Here is an 18,781-nt window from a genome sequence, read left to right on the forward strand (position 1 = left end):
ATAGGTGATAATATAGTTTAAAATGTAAAAAGGAGAGAACGACCCGGCATGGGAAGCAGGATACACAGCAGACTCATAGAATGGCAGATATCCTAAACAGCACTCTGACCTCAGAATCAGCCCTTAAGGCACTCAGATCTGGCTGAAGAGCCCATGAGAGTATTTTAGGCATGGAAAGCCAAGACACTCTGGCAAAAACAAACAACAAACAAACAAAACCCTAAATTAAAGATCTCTGTGAGTGTGAGATCCCAATGGAAAGAATGGGCCATCAAAGAAGGAGTACCTTTCTCTGAAGGGAGGAGAGAACTTCCACTTTGACTATGACCTTGTCTAAATAAGATTGGAGTTGGCGAACTCAAAAGTCTTCCATAGCCTTAGCAACTCATGATAAGAGCCTAGAGTGATTACTAATGCCATAAACAAGAGTGTCAATTGTTAAGTCAACAACAGGAGTCACTGTGCACTTACTCCCCATGTAGGATCTCTGTCCTTAATGTGTTGTTCAATGTGAATTAATGCTATAACTAGTACTCAAACAGTACTTTACACTTTGTGTTTCTGTGTGAGTGCAAACTGTTGAAATCTTTACTTACTATATACTAAATGATCTTCTGTATATGACGATAGTTGAAAATGAATCTTGAGGTCACTAAAAGCTTTTTATAAAGCTTATTTTTTATAAAGCTTATTTTTTATAAAGCTTATTTTTTATAAAGCTTATTTAGTGACCTCTTTATATAACATATTTTGGTAACCTCTCTGTATAAAGAGGTAGAATATTTTGGCTATCCCATCAGTATATTCTGTCTCACTTAAAAAACTCAGGACAAACAGTCTTGAAGAGTCAAATAAGCCCCCATTTTGGTGAGTTCACTAACTGCCTCTCATCACCAACACCTATTTGTTCTTTGATCACATGGCTGATGACAATGGGACTTTACAAAAACAATAATTAAATATTTTTATTGCAATGTATCATCATATTTTTTTTAACTTTTATGAGATGACATTGTGATGGGTGCTTTAAGAGAAATATTTTTCCAGAAACGGTTTTATAGTAAAGACTAAGGGCAGGTTTTGCATTGTGACGTATGGGTGGGTTGTCATATTTGGGTTAGTAAGAAGTCATGAAGTGTTCCCTACACAAAAACTTGCAAAACTCCTTGACTGAAAGAGAAACATTGAATTCTAGTTTGTTGGTTTTCTCTCATGCTATCTTGTGAGCTACCAAGTTAACTCAAGTGCATATCATTACCTTGGTTCAAAGGAGAAGCCAGAATTCTTATTGGTGGGAGTAACACATTCACAGTTTCTTTGTCATGGTGAAATAGAGTAGTACTGAATTCCCAATTAGAAACATCAGTTTCATAAATTAATAATTCCTATCCGTAGCTGACTGTTCTCTCCCTGGATGTATTTACTATTTATTTTTTACCTCTGATTTTTTTTTGCCATCCTACTGTATTAAATATTCCCAACATTGAAATAAGTTAGTAAGGAAATGCTTTTAAAACTCCACAAATATCCATTTTAGTTCTTAATACATGGAGGAAACAATTCAAAGAAAAGCACTTCACCATGTAGAAGGGAAAGGGTTGATCATGATTTCAACTCATGGTCAATATTTAGTCCTCTGCAGCAAGGGAATACTTACTAGCAGTACTTGAAGATTTGTGAGTTGGAATTGCATGTTACTTGAAAGATCTAATTAAGCTAAATCTTGGTGCACAGCAGTTGTACATGATTTCATGTTTATGTAGCAAAATGCATTGAAATGTACTAGTATTGAAACATACATGTAAAGATAGTTGTGGAAATTGTCTATTATATTTTCCTTGTGTGTCATTTGTTTAGAGCATAAAGTTTCTTTTTCTTAATTGTTCTAACTGAATAAGGCTAAATGAATACTGTAACTGAAAATATATTTTAAATCTTTGTCATGAGTTTTTTTAAAAAAAAACTATTGCAAATTGTATCATTCCTGATTACACAGAACTTTGTGGGTGGTTTTAAATAAATTTTATACTTCTATTTTGCAAAAAAAAAATGAATCTTGATGTGAACGGAATGGGAGAGAGAGTGGGAGATGGGATGGTTGTGGGTGGAAGGGAAGTTATGGGGGGGAAAAGCCACTGTAATCCAAAAGCCGTACTTTGGAAATTTATATTTATTGAATAAAAGTTAAAAAAAAGTTTAAAATGGAAAAAGTAAAACAAGTTTTACCTTTCATGTGTACAAGTCTAAAAAGAAATTGCACAATGGATTGGTTATTTTGAGTATGGTTATTATGATTCTATAAAAATTTAAATGGGAAATTTCATTCTTAACATAATTCATTATGTATATATACACACATACATATATGTGTATTTCTACATATACAGTTATCTTTCTACATATCCATATCTATATACATATACATAGGTATGTATTATATACCTTACATCATATATATGTGTGTATATATATATGTTATATACGTGTGTGTGTGTGTATATATATATATATGACTGTGGTAAATATTTATTGAGCATTTACTAATTTTCAGTAACTGAACTACACATTTTATATGGGGACTTTTGTTGAAGCTTTACAAAAACACATTGAGTGCAGATATTGTAGGCTAGGATTGTCCTCCTTTGATAGAACCCACAGGTGTGAAGAGACAAGGTAGCCTGTCTGAAATCACAGGGTATAAGGGAGGTCTGAGTCCAGTCAGAGTCAGGTTCATTCTGGATCATGCTCTCTCCCTTCTCCCTCAGTACTTCTGCTCGCTTTTGTGACAACAGTGAGTGGAGTAAAGATGGCCAAAAGAAAAAAAAGAGTGATTTCCCACTTACAAGATTGGCAGGAATTTATGAGAGACTTTGAGCCCTTGGAAAGACAGGCTCTGAAAATGGAGCTTGCTCTTCCTCTGAACCACCAGTGAACAGAAAAGACTTGGGAGCCAAAACACATTCCCTGGGAATTAATTTTTTGAGAAACTGAGTATAGAGAAGGCAGTTAATCTGACAGTTGATTAACAATCCTATTAGAAGTTGATGAACAATCCTATTAGAAGTTGATGAACAATCCTATTAGAGGGCTGGGGGAGTTGTCTTTTCTTCCTTTCTTTACCATTCAGTGAGCAGAAGCTGTGTGGTAGGCCCTGAAAATTCACAGAGGAACAGTGCACAGGCACCAGCCCGGAGCAGTTCCCAGTCCAGGGACTGAACAGACACATAAACATGACCACCCTGCGACGTAATCCCATGGAGGCATGTGCAGGCTCCAGGGGAGGATGTGACTCATTCAGCCTGAGGAGATCAGGAAACCCGTGGAATTGAGGGCATGTTATTTGAACCAGGTTTTAAAGCATGAGTAGGAGTTAGTCAGGGGAAGGAACCAAACAGTAGAGGAAACGACATTCATTTCCCTCAATTATTGAGTTGATTCAATTCTTCTCAGTCTTTCATTGAATGTCTACTTCATTCCAGCCCTTGTATCCTGAGCATTCTGAGGATATGAAGACAGCTTATTTAGTATCTTCAGTTTGATGGAATCCAATATCTCATTAATAGTGTCATTCTCCATCTGTTTGTTGACAGCAGTCCCAGCCTTTTCTAGTCCCCCAGGTTCATAACCCATCTTAGTTGTCTCTGATCCTCTTGGACTGCCCCCTGACTACAACTCCACTTCATTGGATATCTTCTTTCTTATCCAGAAACCAGCCTTCCTCATCCTGTTGTTCTTCCCCTCCTTTCCTCTTTACTCCATATGAATGCACAGATCTAACTTTTAATTCCTCAGGGCAAAACAGTTTTGAACAAGCTGTATTGTCTAAGAAAAACTTATTGAAAGCTTGCAGATAAGAAACAGAGTTCTAATGCAGGAAGTGATGTCAATGACGACATAATATGACATATATACCAGATGCCATTTGCTACTGCTCATTGTACACACAGGCCAAATTCTTCGCTAGGATTTTCCCTTGTCATCTATTAGCCCTAGCAATGTAATGGTGCAGGGGAAAGTTGATTTTCCTTTCTCTGTCCCCCAGCTGGTTTCTCATATTTGGAATCCTAATTATCACAACTCTGAGATTCCCAAAGAAAACAAAGCCCAACTTTCTTGTAAAAAGACTATAAACTTCAGAGGTGTAATCTACCTGTATAATATTTAAACTTATTATGCAAATAGCCTGGCTATTTAGAGCCTCCCATCTTTCCATCTCAGAATCAGCAACTTGCTTTATCTTTGCATAAAGATAACAGCCTCTGTCAAGGGGCTACTCCTAGAATTAAGAGATAGGCAAATGCAAATCAGAGTTTATTGTCTAGAAAAAAATGATTCATAACTTAAAAGAAATTGTATACTTTTTACATATTTTTTTCAAGATTTATTTTATTTATTTGAAAGGCAGAGTTACAGAGAGAGATAGAGACAAAGAGAGCTCTTCCATCCACTGGTTCACTCCCCAGATGGCCACAACAGCTGCAGCTGAGTTGATCCAGAGCCAGGAGCTAGGAGCTTCTTCCAGGTCTCTTACATGGGTTCAGGGGCCCAAGCACTTGGGCCATCTTCTACTGCTTTCCCAGACCATAGCAGAGAGCTGGATCAGAAGAGGAGCAGCCAGGACTAGAACTGGTGCTCATATGGGATACCGGCACTACAGGCCAAGTGTCTTTAACCTGTTGCACAACAGCACCGGCCCAAGAAATTGTATACTTTTAAAAATGGGTTTTGGCCATCCTAACAAACCATTTAAAAAATTTTAACAAACCACTGACCATATAGTTATATAATGTTCCTCTTGGATGTTGACCTAGAGACAGGTTGTATCTCCCTGTGTATGAACCAATTCAGACTTGCCATTTTGCCTGCCGCCCTTAAAACTAATGGATGAAATCCATTCTCACTGGTTAGTTTTTTGTTCTGTTGCATCTGGCCTTGCGGTCATAGGAGACCCAGTCTGGGAATATGTGTTGTGTGTCACTCCAGGGTCCTTCAGTGACATCACTGCTTATCTATCTTTCCTGGATCTGGACATGGCATTGTAGTGCTTTCCTTTGCAGCTTTCCAGACATTCCCTATGAACTGATCAGCTGGGCATGCAGTAGACTGTGCATTTGCCCTCACAGATCTGGTTGAAACTCTTCATCTTTAAGATGAGGCTCTGCTCACCAGGAGAAGGAAGACTCAGCTGATCTACAAATGGTGACAGAGCTAGAAGAGTGAGCAAATATAAACACCATGTCCACAACAAAGTAGGCACATTAAATGTTAACTGCCATCTTTAAAACTCATTTCCTTAAAGTTTTTTTTTTTTTTTTTTTTTTTGCTTATTTTGTAGAATCAACTTTTGTTCACTCCTTTAATTTCTGATTTCTTTGGAAAAGGAGAGTGCTTACTTATAGAAAGGTAAAAGTCTGTGTTATGTACTGCTTTCTATGCCATTCCATTGAGAATTCTGTCTTTATTCTGTCCCAAGTCTCTCTGGAGCCCGTCAAGTGACCTAACTTGTATAAACTACTGGTGAATGTTCTCTGTGAATAAATTCAGTCTGTGGAAAAGTAAAATGTTCACTTCTAGCTTGAAAATCAATCGTCTAGAGGATTTCTTTACTCTTTAATAGGTCTGTGTGTCCAAATATGTTAACACTAGTGCATAAATCATTGTTCAGAAATTGCTTTTTCCATTATCTATTCTAAGAAATTGTTTTACAATCCTTGAAATTAATAAGAATTTCTTAAGGTATGAGACTTGAACACTTAACTTTGACTTAACCAACTGGCACATTAAAAGGCAAATGAAGGGTTCACGACTGGCACACTTTCCACAAAGCAAATATTGCTGAAGTACAAAGCTATAGCCCTTCCTCATTCTGCAGATAATTAAGGAAACACTCCAAAAAAAGTAAGGTGTTCAAAATCACAAAGTAGAAATGCAATACCTGTATGTAAGATCTGAAGTCAAGAAGACCTGAAAATGTCTAAACTCGTCCTAAGCTGCTACATCATTCTGGCTAACCGGCTTAACTGGAGTGGTACAGATGGCTGCAAAAAATGGAAACTGAGTTTAAATTTGCTTGTTGATAAATATGTTTCATCACAACTTTGTACTGTATAATTTCAGAGGGGAGGGGATATATATCCTGTTGTTAGTAATTTCCCAAGACCTCCTGAAGTCACGTTATAGGTACATACTCTATCCTAAAATAGGAGTTCCTTTTGGACCTTTGCATAGGAACTATTTGACAACTGCCATGATTCAGGAGCAACATGGCAGTTGAAAAATAAAGCAGATAGATAACACTATAACAGATGGGGGTCAATTAATGCACTGAAGTGTAAATAAACATTTTGATTTTGCAGAGGGAGGGATCTAGCACTCTACACTTGCAATCCAGTGCCTGACACCTGATGCTCAATTAAATATATTAATATGTTTTTATTTTTAATTTTATTTAAAGTATACAAATTTCATGTATTTCATATATACAGGTTTAGGAACATAGTGATACTTCCTACCCTACCCTCCATCCTGTCCATTATCTCACTCTTACTCTTCCTCCTTTTCTTATTCCCTCTCTTAATTTTTACAATGATATACTGTCAGTTTACTTTATACTCAAAAGATTAACCCTACACTAAGTAAAGAGTTTGACAAATAGTAAGAAGAACAAAAACACTGTTCCTCAACAGTAGAGATAAGAGCTGTAAAGAATCATTGAATTTCAAAATGTCAATTTCACTCCTATACATTACATTTTGGTACTCTCTTTATGGAAATAATAGCTATAAAATACCTTTATCTATTTTTCAAGAATGCCAGTTATAATTATTTGGAACATCAAATATTTAGGTATAAACCAACCATCCAGTTTCACCTTAAATTTCACTTTTGTATTTATAGTTCTTATACAACTGTAGGTAAATTTTTCTCCCTCTGTAGTTGCTCTCAAGTTTTACTCTTTGCCTTTGGTATTCTGCAGTTGAATGTGTGTGTGTGTGTGTGTGTGTGTGTATGCTAAAGTTCAAATATGATTTTTTAAAACTATAGAACACTTCATGAATTTGCATGTCATCCCTGTGCAGGGGCCATGCTAATCTTTTCTGTATCATTCCAATTTTAGTATATGTGCTGCTGAAGCAAAAACCTGAATATTATTTAGTTCCCAAATTTGTGGCAGTGCCTAAATCCCAAAGTCACAGGTTGATGGTATTAAGATGGTAGAAACTTCAAGTCTTTAGGTCACTGGTGGTGTTCCCTTGGAAAGTGGTTCTTGTGAGAAGATTGTTATAAAAAACAACCCACTTTTGAACACTTTGTAACCTTTTTGAGAGTGTTTCCTTAAGTATCTACAGAGTGAGTAGGTTGACCCAGCCTCTCTCATTGCTTCCTGGATCACCACATGATCCTTTCTCTGCATGTGCTCCACCACTGATACCCTTTGTCTTTACCAGAGGTCACACCAATGAGGCTGCCCAATCTTGGACTTAAACTTCCAAAATGGTGAGCTAAATAAAGCTTTCATCTTTATAATTTTAGTTGCCTTGGATGTTTTCTATAATAATGAAAAGCTAATACAGTGATTGCGTGTGTTCTTTATTCATCCTACTTGGTATTCTCGGAGTTTCTTGATCTGTTTTTCAGCTCTCAATAATGTTAGAAAATGTTCTGCTATTATTTATTTTGTTTTGCTATTCTTCCATTCTCCTTCTATCATCTCACTTATGAATATGTTATACCATTTGACATTTCTCCACCATTTTTTGATTTCTATTCTATTTTGTTTTTTTTAATCTTTTTTTTAAACTTTTATTTAATGAATATAAATTTCCAAAGTACGACTTATGGATTACAATGGCTTCCCCCCATACCGTCCTTCCCACCCACAACCCTCCCCTTTCCCACTCCCTCTCCCCTTCCATTCACATCAAGATTCATTTTCGATTATCTTAATATACAGAAGATCAGCTTAGTATACATCAAGTATGGATTTCAACAGTTTGCTCCCACACAGAAACATAAAGTGAAAAATAATAGATGATTTTTTTTAAATGATGATGAAATCAGAGCAGACCTATTGTCATGTTTAATCCCAGTGAGAGTCAAGTTGGGAATTGATAATTTCTTTTTTTTTTTTTTTTTTTACAGAGGATCAGTTTAGTATGCATTAACTAAGGATTTCAACAGTTTGCACCCCCATAGAAACACAAAGTGAAATATATTGTTTGAGTACTCGTTATAGCATTAAATCTCAATGTACAGCACATTAAGGACAGAGATCCTACATGAGGAGTAAGTGCACAGTGACTCCTGTTGTTGACTTTACCAATTGACACTCCTGTCTATGGCATCAGTAATCTCCCTATGCTCCAGTCATGAGTTTCCAAGGCTATGGAAGCCCTCTGAGTTCTCCGACTCTTATCTTGTTTAGACAAGGTCATAGTCAAAGTGGAGGTTCTCTCCTCCCTTCAGAGAAAAGTACCTCCTTCTTTGAAGACCTGTTCTTTCCACTGGGATCTCACTCGCAGAGATCTTTTGCCAGAGTGTCTTGGCTTTCCATGCCTGAAATACTCTCATGAGCTTTTCAGCCAGCTCCGAATGCCTTTAGGGCTGATTCTGAGGCCAGAGTGCTATTTAGGACATCTGCCATTCTATGAGTCTGCTGAGTATCTCACTTCCCATGTTTTTTTAATCTTTATTCCCTTGACTTTTCAGTTTGAGTTATTTCTATTTATTTATTTTCAAGTTTACTGATTCTTCCCTTAGCTGTATTGAGTATCTCATACTTCTATTCTTTCCTTTGATGTTTTCTTAGTTTTTCTCCATCTCTGCTAATATTACCAGTTGATCTGACATGTCCTACCTTTTCTGTAAAGTTTTTTAACATTTTAATCAGTTATTTTGATTTTTCTGTCTGATAATGCCAAAATCTGTGACATATCTGAGTCTGGTTTTGATGATAGCTTTGGGTCTTCAAACTGTGTTTTTGGTTTGTCTTATAATTTTTTGTTGATAGCTTCACATGTCATAAAAGGCAGTAGAAATTGAGATAAACAGAGCTTTAGTGTGAGGATTGATATCAATCCGATCTGAATTTGGCTGTGTTTGATGCTTGTTGTAGCTGTGGGTGCCAGAAGGTTCCAATCCCTCTAGTGGCCTCATTTCGTCTTCCCTTTGGCTTTGGGGTTTCCCTTTGTGCTGATCCTCAGTCAGAATCTGTCTCCTATAGCTCTCTCAGCTATAATCTATTGTCATTGCTCCTCTAGGCTTGTTAACGTGGTGGTGGTGGTGGTGGTGGTGGTGTGTGTGCTGGGGGAGTGCATTTTCTAATATTCTGATTAACTCTCAGTCTTTGGAGTGCAGAATGGGCCTGTATCCCATGGGTGTGGTCTTCATATGTGTTTCTGTCCCTACTCTTGAAATAGAGCGTTCTTTCTTCTGCTCCTAATCCCTTTCCTGGCTTCAGCGGAAGTTTTCCAGTCTTCCCAGGCTACATCTTTGATGACTTACTTCTGCATATTGTGGGTTTGTTTTCTTAGGTGAACTAGGATGGAGTGGCACAGAGTTCCCTAACCCCAGCTGGGATGGGATTTTACTGCTGCCCTCTGGTGATGTCCTTCCAGGACACTAAGCCTAGCAGAAAAGCATTTTAGTGAATTTCTCCATGGCCACTCTTTCCCTCTTTCCAGAACTGCAAGGATACTCTACCCTATGACAGTCTGGTGGGGTTCTTGGAAGAAAAGGCTGTTTATGTATGAAGCCCTCCAGAAACTTGCCACTTGATGCTATCTCCCATTTGCTGCTCCCCCCACCCCCACTAATTCATTAAAATTTCTAGTTTACTCCTCCCAAAACAACTGCTTCAGGTAAGCAAATGCTAGGGTCCTCTGTCTTTTGCAGGTCCCTCTTTCCCCAGATTTTGGGAGATAATTTGTGACTTTAGCTCTATGGTCCTAAAAAAGTCACAAGGTTGTTGTTTACCTACATTTATCCTGTTATAAGGATACTAACGACAACTTCCAAGCTCTTTCTATGTCTGAGCAGAAATTGTACTCCCTACACACCCTTGTTTTAATTCTATTGTTGATGTAATGTAAGTGATTGTATTAGGTAGAAGTGTAGCTGAAGCTAATGCAAAACCTAAAATAACAGTTGATTGGATGATATAGAAGTTTATATGTGTCTTAATAAAATGTTGTTCATGAATGGTCTTATATTCTTGGGGTCAGGGACTCAAGTGCCTTGTACTTTTTCCAAACTTAGTAATCAGAATCCATATGTCGATCCAAAGTACTGCTACCCTCCAGCTGTTATAGTTGCAAAACAGCAGGAATTAAGAAGAGGTAGAAGATACTCCTTTTAAGAACGCATCCTGTAAGAAGGTAACATTGCTCCTTTTATACCATTGGCTAGAACTTAATCACAGATATATTTATCTGCAAGGGACTTTGGGAATTATTCTTTATCCTTAATGACTCTGTGCCTAGTTTGAGACCAGGAAATTTCTTACTAAGTAAGAAGCGGAAATGGATATTGAAAGTATTAGTTTGAGTGTTTATGCATCTCTCTCTCTCTCTGTATGTGTATATGTTAACTCTGAAACAAACTTTCATCTTAGGTATATCTCTAATTTACTCTTTTAAAATTTGCCTTTTAAATATTTATTTACTTATTTGAAAGGCAGAGGGAAAGAGAGAGATAGAGACAGATCATCTACCAGCTAGTTCACTCCCCAGATGGCTGCAATGGTCAGGGCTTGGCCAGGTTGAAGCCAAGAGCCAGGAACTCTATCTGGATCTCCCACATGGGTGATAGTGACCCAACAACTTGGGCTATCTTCTGCTGCTTTCCCAGGCACTTGAGCAAGGTGCTGGATCAGAAGTGAAGTGGCCAGGACTTAAACCAGCACTCATATGCAATGTCAGCATCCCAGGCAGTGGCTTAAACTCCTGCACCATGATGCTAGCCCTCAAAATTACTTTTCTAAATGACCTTTTAGCCAAGTTGGTCTATGCATTTCTGCCTTTTTAGAACGTAGAGGCTGAGTTTTCATATTTGAAACATGTTATTTCTGATAAATATGTACAACAGTTTTTCATTAAACCTAAAATGTTACTCCCTGGGAAAATTGGCCCATTGGTTGTTTCTACACCAACATTTCTTAGATGCAGTTAGATCAAATGATCAATGGGAAGGGATTGAAGTCTTAATGTGTTCTTGTTTAAGAGCTAGATGTAAATAAGAAATAAAAGGCATGGTCCTTTTCCTCAAGGAAAAAATATAAATAAACAAAGCAATTGGATCTAGTAAATAGTATTTATCTACCTGTAGAGATGATAACTATCATAGTGTTTGTGAAAATAGTAAAATCAGTATAGGTAGGCTAGTTGGATAGTTGGTACTGTGCCCCAATCCTGAGTTACAAACAACCCATCAAGTTAGAATAAATATCCTACCAGATAGGATAAAACATGGCATTGCACCAGGCATAGACTGGTTTTATAAATCAAAAAGTGAAATATATTTGAAGGGTTTATTATGTGTACAACCCACAAAGGCCATCTATTATATCACATTTGATCTATATTCCAGGACTAATAAGGAGTTAACAGGTTCTCCCCAGATACATAGCAATTGATGGTATGTCAAAAAATAAAAAATAGTTATTAATTACAGTTGGCTTTCATTCAGAAAAGGGAAATATCAAGACAATCACTCACAGTAGGAAAATTACTATCTTAGCTTCCATTAAGTAACTCCCCTGCTCCAATGCTTACAGTTGGGGTATGGGCTTCCTGCCTTAGTGGCCTCCACTGGCTTGAGTAACTTTGTTATTTCTAACATCTCTAACTAATCATAGTTGTAGACATGACAGGTCCAAGCTGGACAGCTGTTTCTTGAAAATGAAATGTCTAATGGCAAAAACTATTGGCCTTGCCAATGAAAAAAGCAAAGGCATCTGCACTTCTCAACCAGAAGGGGCTGTTTCTTGGTTTTTCGGTTCCTTTGTAGTTTCAGGCCACATTTAGATGAATCTGTTTTGCTAAAATACTGGATTTTCCAGTGAAATCAGTTAGGTATTAGCTGTTTGTCAGGCATAACAGAATCACGACATGCTTAAAGCTGCAGTACATTTAGTGAAACAATAATGCCTGTTTTCTTCATTTCCTTAAATTCGGAGAGAAACAAACTGCCAGCCTGGTTATTTGGGTACAATTTTGGAGTATTACTTCTTGGTTGTTTCCATAGGGAGGTTCAATGCATTTCAGGAGAAGAGGCAGTGCAATATCTCAGTGGGAGCAGACAAATGGCAGGGCAGAGAACACACCCAGGAGCAACTGAGGACCACATATGTAAAGAGCAATGTGATTCCAGGGTTTTTGAAAAAGAGAGAATTTGAACTATTCTTTTTGAATTCAGAGTAGGAAATAGACAAGTCTATTAAAAGCACTATGAATAACAATAATAAAAGCAATTGCCTGGTTTTTCATTTGAGGGAAAAAATGATAGGAAGAGAAACATAAAAAAAAAAATAGCAAGAAAGAGCCATTAATATAGATCCTAAGAGCACTACCATGGAGCATTTGCCCGTGGATTCAACTTCTTAAGAACTTTTTTTTTTAATGGCTTTTGAAAGGCAAAAAGATGCCCAGAAACAGAGACAGACAGACAAAAGGAGACCTTCCATCTGCTAATTTATTCTCCAAATGCCTGCAACAGCCAGGGCCAGGGCAGGCTGACCAATCTGGGTCTTCTGCATGGGTGGCATATACTCACTTGAACACTCCCTTGCTACTTTCTAGGGTGTGCCCTAACAGGAGGCTGAAATTGAAAGCTAAGCTGGGACTTGAACCCATGTGTTCTGATACAGAATGAGGAAGGCCTTAGTGGCATCTTAACCACTGTGCCAAATGCCTGCCCCAAAATGTGTCTTTTAAAAATATTTATTGATGTGAATGTGTTGAACAGAGATGATAAAATATTTGTAATGACTAAAGACAAATTTCACTTAGTAAAAAAAATATTTATTGTGAGGGCTGGTGCTGTGGCACAGTGGGTAAAGCTGCCACCTGCACTGCCGGCATCCCATATGTGCTCCAGTTCGAGTCCTGGCTGCTCCACTTCCTGTCCAGCTCCCTGCTAATGCTCCTGGGAAAGCAATAGAAGATGGACCAAGTATTTGGGCCCCTGCGCCCACATGGGAGACTTGGAGGAAGCTCCTGGCTCCTGGCTTCAGATTGGCCCAGCTCCAGTTGTTGTGGCCATTTGGGGAGCAAACCAATGGATGGAAGATGTCTTTCTCTTTCTCTCTCTCTTTTTCTCTCTCTCTACCTCTCTGTAACTCTGCCTTTCAAATAAATAAATCTTAAAAAAGAAAAAAAATTGTTTATTGCTAAAGACTCACAATTTCATGTGATTTTTGTTGCAATTGTTCTAATGGTAGCAATACTATTATATTTTTACATTCACCTCTATTTTGAGCTATCAGAAATCCCTCATGCCAGACTGAAGTTTTTAATTCATTCTATTTTACACAGTACATCAAGGAATGCAAATCATACATAGGAGTTACTGTAAATGCATTCATTCTGGCATAGCAATGTCTTTGTCCTTCATGTATACCAAACATGTTGAAGAGATTAGAAAATGAACAAAACTAAGTAAATGATAATAATGATTTAGAGACAGTGGGCCTTAAAGTTATTGTAATATAATGTCATCATTTTATAGATGAAAATATCAGATTCCAAACAACTGAAATGACTTGTTCAAGGGCCCTAACAGTCAGTGGTGGCCTGGATCAAACAGTAGATTCTGTGTCTAGTCTTCTGCCTCTGCTTATATGAAAAACTCTAATGCACCTGTACCCCCATGGATCTTTCCATTCCACATTCTACTCAGAAAGGCTTCTTTTAATAACTGAGCCAAGTGCCTGGTAAATGACAAAATTAGACTTGTTTTCTTTAAAACCTCTGCCTTATATACTTCACTGACATTTGCATGCAGATTCTCTTCAAATGGCTGGTAATAACTGGATTTCTCCTCCTTGATTCCCATGCCAAAATAAGAGTAGAAATTTTATTTTCACTAGGGCCTTTCAAATTCTAAAGAATAGGATGAGAAAAATGGATGCATCACTGGAATGAAAATGCCAGTTTCTTCTTTCCCTCTTCTCTGGGAACTGTAAGGATAGCTTGTGTTTGGGCCACTACCAGAATAAATGAGGAGTGATTGTCAAATAGCTGAAGCTCACAAGTCAACCTCTGGCATTAACTGCAGCCAAATAATTTTTTATCTCATTGCAAATAGTCTCCCATTGGAACACTCAGAACACATAATCAAAAATACGATGAGTTAATTTCCAGTGAGTTGAAAAATTTATTTCCAAATTTGATACTGAACATTTGTTGGACATCTAGCAAAACATTTTAGCACAATATGATTTAGTTTCCTCATCAGTAAAATGGATATGCCCTGTTGCCTTATTTGGATATTGGAACAATTAATGATAAATTCACTTCTTTGAACATCTGCGTCTGTATTAGAGTTGCAGGCTAAATACTATAACCAAGTGAAGTGTAAGCCACTTTTTAGCACATTATATTATAATTCCATGGGAGCCATTAAATACAGCCATTGTGGAAGACGGTATGGAGATACCTCAGAAATCTGAGACTAGATGCATCATATGACCCAGAGATACCACTTCTGGGAATTCACCCAAAAGAAATGAAATCAGCATATGAAAGAGTTACCTGCACCCCTATGTTTATTAGAGCTCAATTCACAAAAGGTAAGATAGGGAATCAACCCAGACATCCATCAACTGATGACTGGATAAACAAAATGTGATATATCTAGATAGATAGATAGATAGATAGATGATTGATAGATAATGGAATACTACTCAGTCATAAGACAGAATGAAATTCTGTTTTTTACAACAAAATGAATGCAACTGGAAATTATTATATTTAATGAAATAAGCCAATCCCCAAAAGACAAATACCATATGTTTTCCCTGATCTGTGGTAACTAATAGAGTATAAAAAAATGTAATGTGTATGATCAAAGTCGACATCTTGAGATTTGTTGATTGTTTATAGCCCTGGTCTCTGCTGTTGAAGAACAGTGTTATTTTCTGTTTACTATTTCTTGAATTCCTTACTTAGTGTAGAGCTAATCTTATGATTATTTTTTTATTTATTTTTTATTTAGTAAATATAAATTTTCAAAGTACAGCTTATGGATTACAATGGCTTCCCCCCCCCCCATAATTTCCCTCCCACTCACACCCCTCCCATCTCCCGCTCCCTCTCACATTCCATTCACATCAAGATTCATTTTCAATTATCTTAATATACAGAAGATCAATTCAGTATATATTAAGTAAAGATTTCATCAGTTTGCACCCACACAGAAACACAAATTGTAAAATACTGTTTCAGTACTACTTATAGTGTTACTTCACATTGGACAACACATTAAGGACAGGTCCCACATGAGAAGTAAGTACACAGTGACTCCTGTTGTTAACTTAACAATTTGACACTCTTGTTTATGGCGTCAGTAATCTCCCTAGGCTCTAGTCATGAGCTGCCAAGGCTATGCAAGTCTTTTGAGTTCGCCGACTTCCGACAGGGTCATAGTCAAAGTGGAAGTTCTCTCCTCCCTTCAGAGAAAGGTACCTCCTTCTTTGATGGCCCCGTTCTTTCCACTGGGATCTCACTCGCAGAGATCTTCCATTTAGGTCTTCCTTTACTTTTTTTTTTTTGACAGAGTGTCTTGGCTTTCCATGATTATAAAATAAACTGAAAGTAGATCATTGTAAAAATTAAAGAAAGGGAGGCAGAGGAAGGTAAGGGTGGGAAGAATCACTATGCTCCTAAATTTGTATATATGATATACATGAAATTTGTTCACCTAAAAGCTAAATAAATCAATTAATGAAAAAAAGTATGATGATGCTCTCCCTGAATTGTATGATATGTTGTCACCTTTGTAAAAATAGATATAACATTAGAACATAAATTTGAAAATGTCCTTGGTTGGCACTGTGGCTCACTTGGCTAATCCTCCGCCTGTGGTGCCGGCACCCAGAGTTCTAGTCCCGGTTGGGGAGCCAGTTCTGTCCTGCTTGCTCCTCTTCCAGTCCAGCTCTCTGCTGTGGCCCAGGAAGGCAGTGGAGGATGGCCCAAGTGCTTGGGCCCTGCACCCGCATGGGAGACCAGGAGGAAGTACCTGGTTCCTGGCTTTGGATCGGCGCAGCTTGCTGGCTGCAATGCACCAGCTGCAGCAGCCGTTGAGGGGTGAACCAACGGAAAAGGAAGACCTTTCTCTCTCTCTCTCTCTCACTGTCCACTCCGCCTGTCAAAAAAAAAAAAAAGAAAGAAAGAAAGAAAAAGAAAAAAGAAAATGTCTTAATACATAGTCCATATTCATAAAGTCTTAAATACTTGGAGATGAAATGTTGAAAATAATATTACAGGTCTAGGAGAATTTACCAAAAAATAGTCCCTTCTCTTTAAATCTGTTAAATTATCTAATAAGAATTCTTTAGATTATTCATAAATCTTGGAAAGTAACAGAAACAGTTAAAATACCATATGAAATCACCTTAAGTTAGTACTAAACATTGTGAAGTGTATTTGAAAGAGTAATGTGCAATATAATTGGCAGGGCATTGAGCATCATAGTCAGACAGCCCTTGTTCTCCATTTTTATTGCTTTGTTTTCTTTTTACAAACAGAAGTTAGAATGGAAAGAGAAACCTATATAATATTTTCAATTTGTAGAACCATCAGGGCATGAAAAATGAAAACCCTAATTCCTAATTGTGAGCAATCCAAAAGGTTTGACAGGGGCTGTGTCTGTCTAGTTCTCAATAAAAGAAACCAATTTGCTAGTGAAGAGATATGTCTACTGCATATTTTAGACCTCTGGAACTTTGCATTGTTTACTTAAATTTGCATGGGCAACTCTTCTAATCCAAAGAAATTTAGATGTAGCAAGTGTGAAGTTAATCCAATCAACTTTTGTTGACTGAATAAGTCATTCAGTTCCCAAAGTGATTATCTGATAAGATCCTGTGGCTTTGTTGATAAATTCATCTAGATATGAATGTGAAACTCAGCAAAATGTGATTAAGTTATATTAACCTTTTTTGGGCATCTGTATGTTATTAGGTGCATACATACTGTAGACAACTTGTTTTTATTTGTTTACCTTATGAGGACTAAAACATCTGGTATACCTATTTAAAAGAAAAAGTTACATTTGATTGCATATACTTGATATTGTGTAAAGTCATGTTTTCCACACTTGGATAGCAAAAGTCCCAGATAAGATTAGTCTAGAAAGGAAAGGCTGAAACTATTTATCTTGCAATACTAAAATAAAAAGACAGTTCTTCACATTTATATTCTGTACTTAATCTGGAATGAATAAAAACTTATCAGTCTTCCTATTGTACAGTGTTCTCAGTAGGCATTCAATAACTTATGCTTAACTTCCATTTTTTCCTGAATTCATTATTCTCTTTCTATTCATCTGTCCTACATTATTTGAAACATCTTCACTTGCCATGTTGAAAAAATTGCACTTGTGTACTTCTGAAGGACGGATTTTAATTTCTTGAGTTAAAAGACTATAAACAAATAGGAAGAGACATAGTTTCCTAATTGTTTTAAAATTTACAAGTCTACTTGTCAACAATAGAAATACTATTTCATGTTATGAAAGTCGATACTATTTCATCTCCTTATTCCTACTCCTCTCTACTTTTAAATTTCATTATTACCCCACCTACTTTTCAACTGTACTACTTTTGGCATGGTGTTTATTAAAGTTAAAGTCTTGCTGATTCAGTTACCCATTAATGGATATTTCCTTAGTCATCCAAAGATCATAAAAGCTTTGACATGACCAGTTCTAGGGATTCCATCAAAATTTAGCCAAGACTTCACTCAGTTGAAGGTTGCATGTGCTCATGGATGTAATAGTGTCATTGGTTCATTTAATTAATCTTTATTGATTGCGTATTAGGTACCTTACACAGTTCTAAGACCAGGATGATTCTCTTTTATCTCTACTGGCTTCAAATCTTAAAAATATGGCTGATTTCCTCCTTAGTTCTGCTTTTTCTCTTTCTCTCATGAGATGTGGCCCCTCTAAGTCTCCTGACTGGACCTTATCATACTATTCTCCATTGCCATCCATAGTTAGTTGTAGCTAATTGAGAAGAACTGGATAAAAGGGTACTAACTGAACAATTTATGTACTGGTTTCTTGGGAACATTGGAAGTTCTAATAATAGATAAATCTATGTAATGGTAAGACATACATATACACACAAGAAGGGGCTTATAAAAAAAGTTTGCATAATCTTTCAATTCCATCGTTCCATGAACTTTTAGAAGCCACCTTGGGTGTGGGTGTGGGTGTGGGTGTGGTGTGGGTGTGGGTGTGTGGAAGTGGGTGGTATAATGCCAGGTCCTGGCTGCAAACTGAGGGAAGAAAATTTTCTGCAGGCTCTTCTCACCTCTGCAGCACACACCCTTTAGACCTTTGTTTCTAGAAGGTTGGCCCACTTATCTCATCCAAAAGGGTGATACAGGAGTTTCTCCACAGTTTGTGATAGGATTCACTTCACTTTTGAGAAGGTATCATTTGGAAGGAGATAGATTCCATTTCACCAGAGAACATTCTCATCAACCCTTGACCAGTAGCCCTGCCACTGCCTGCGGGCATTTGCAGCCTGTTTACTTCAGAGGCTCACAGCAAGAAT

General features: G+C 37.3%; 1 long non-coding RNA gene and 1 other non-coding gene across 6 annotated transcripts in view; one reads left to right on the forward strand and one right to left on the reverse strand.

Moving 5' to 3' along the window:
* Nucleotides 1-18,781, forward strand: part of LOC103348092 (uncharacterized) — a 558,105-nt gene that overhangs the window by 439,511 nt on the left and 99,813 nt on the right. The gene's annotated exons all lie outside the window — the stretch shown is intronic.
* On the reverse strand, nucleotides 7,035-7,137 carry LOC127490830 (U6 spliceosomal RNA). Its single transcript, XR_007919225.1, has one exon. It is a non-coding gene; the product is annotated as a U6 spliceosomal RNA (small nuclear RNA).

This window comes from Oryctolagus cuniculus, chromosome 6 (assembly GCF_964237555.1).
Source record: "Oryctolagus cuniculus chromosome 6, mOryCun1.1, whole genome shotgun sequence".
In the NCBI taxonomy this organism is placed as follows: Eukaryota; Metazoa; Chordata; class Mammalia; order Lagomorpha; family Leporidae; genus Oryctolagus; species Oryctolagus cuniculus.